Source organism: Benincasa hispida, chromosome 9 (assembly GCF_009727055.1).
Source record: "Benincasa hispida cultivar B227 chromosome 9, ASM972705v1, whole genome shotgun sequence".
Classification (NCBI taxonomy): Eukaryota; Viridiplantae; Streptophyta; class Magnoliopsida; order Cucurbitales; family Cucurbitaceae; genus Benincasa; species Benincasa hispida.
The window spans coordinates 91,597,392-91,599,567 of NC_052357.1; the positions used below are offsets into that span (position 1 = coordinate 91,597,392).

Sequence of the window (2,176 nt, forward strand, 5' to 3'; positions counted from 1 at the left end):
GCACCAAGGATCTATCTGCGAGTTGAAGAGTCATCGTTGTGGGTGTTAGCTGTCCTACATTCAATCTTTTGAAGATTGAAAGGGGCATTAAGTTTATGCTTACCCCAAGATCGCATAATGCTTGACCATATAGATCTCTCCGATTGAGCAGGGTATTGTGAAACTGCCTGGGTTATGCATCTATGGTGGAATTATAGTGTTGGATTCTTGTGTCAATGCCACCGTTGCGAATCTTCCCGTGCCTCTCTTATTCGAGACAATGTCCTTCAAAAATTTGGCATACACCGGCATTTGCTCTATTGCTTCTATGAATGGAATATTGATGTGCAATTATTTCAATATTTCCAGGAAGCGATGATACTGAACTTCATCGTTTTGTTTCTTTTTCAGTCTTTGAGGAAATGGAGGTAGCTATACTTTCAATGTTTCATGGTCTGGAGGCTTAGAGGTGATCACATCTTCTGGTTCCATAGTCTCGGACTCCTTTGACTCAGTTTGCGCTAGAGGTTTCTTTGATTCAATCGCAGGTTGCTCCTTTGACTCTGGCTCCTTTCTGACTTCTATCATCGTCTTTCCACTTCTTAGGGTGACTGCTTGGCAGTGTTCTTTCCCTATATTCCCTAAATTGCGTGGAGGCTCAGTTGGGCTAGGCAATGTCCCTTGGGGTCTGTTCTTTAGCTCTTCTGCAATTTGTCCTATTTGAATTTCCAAATTACGAATGGATGTAGCTTAATTTTGAAGAACTATTTCATTTTTTTCGATGTATTGCTTCAACAAGTTTTCCAGGGATGATGAGGATGGCGTTTGAGAGCTGTTAGCTTACTATTGCTATTGTCCATTAGTTCTATGGAAAAACCCTGGCGATCCCTCTCTCTGAGCCACTGACTGACTGCCTTGCTTCAACAAGTTTTCCAGGGATGATGAGGATGGCGTTTGAGACCTGTTAGCTTACTATTGTTATTGTCCATTAGTTCTATGGAAAAACCCTGGCGATCCCTCTCTCTGAGCCACTGACTGACTGCCTTGCTGTTGGTTATTCTTCTAAGAAAAATTAGGGTGATTTCGTCACCCCGGGTTGTAAGTATTTGAAAAAAGATTTTTTTGACAAAGTAGATTGATTGAGGATTTCGTGGACATTCCTCAAAAGAATGTGATTCTTCACATACGACACAACTAGTGCTTGTTTGCTCTATCGCATTGACTTGCCCATTTCGAGTTCCTGAATTGTTTATTGTGATGCCTTGCAACAAATTTATCATCACATTCATCTGATTTTGTAATGATGCAATGGCACCATTACTCACATTACCTTCTCTAGGCTTTGTTCTTTAATCGCTTTCTTGCTAATCTTCGTGGTTTTTCGAGATGCGATCAAGAATGTTCTTTGCTTCATCATATGTTTTGTCCAACAGACCTCCTGCTACTACTGCATTGGCAGCTGTCTACGATGCAGAATTGAGTCCATGATAGAAAATCTCCATTTGGAGGAAATCCGACAATCCATTGTGTGGGCAGTCGCGTACTAGTTTCTTGAATCTCGCCCATGCATCACTGAGCGATTCATCTTCTTCTTGTTCAAAATTGGTGATCAATTTCCTCCTTCTTTAGAAGGAAAATACTTCATAAACTTCTCCACAACTTGCTCCCATGAAGTTATCTCTTCTGGTTCGAGAGAGTAAGCCCGTTTTCTTGCTTTATCGCATAATGAAAATGGAAATAACGTGAGTCGAATCTCTTCTGGGGAAATATTAGGGAGCACAAAAGTGTTGCAAATTTCAATGAAGCTTCGTAGATGGGCGTGCGGATCTTCACCATGCCGTTCTTCGAACTATCCTGTTGTTTGTATCATTTGTAACATCACTGGCTTTATCTCGAACCTTGATCCATCCAATGTTGGTCTCATGATTCTTAGGGAGAGATCATACAAGTTTGGTGACGTATAATCCCAGATGGGTCTATTGCGATCATTTGCCAGTAGGATAGGATTTGCCATCATGTTATTTTCATTTGCTACTCGTTCCTCAGGTTGTTCAGCCATTTTGTGAACTCTTCTTGTCGTTTATGTCTGTATATGTCTTTTGCGAAAAGTTATTTCAATCTCTGGGTCGTATTTGAGCTCAGGAGTATGTCCTTCGCTCATGCAACGCTTGCTTCTTCCTTCACAGATGGAATGGCA

The 2,176-nt window shown here is 41.2% G+C and overlaps 1 non-coding gene across 1 annotated transcript; it reads left to right on the forward strand.

The window, feature by feature from the left end:
* The first annotated feature begins 1,497 nt into the window (after positions 1 to 1,497).
* Positions 1,498 to 1,604, forward strand: LOC120087463. The gene has a single exon (XR_005484604.1). It is a non-coding gene; the product is annotated as a small nucleolar RNA R71 (small nucleolar RNA).
* Positions 1,605 to 2,176: the final 572 nt, after the last annotated feature.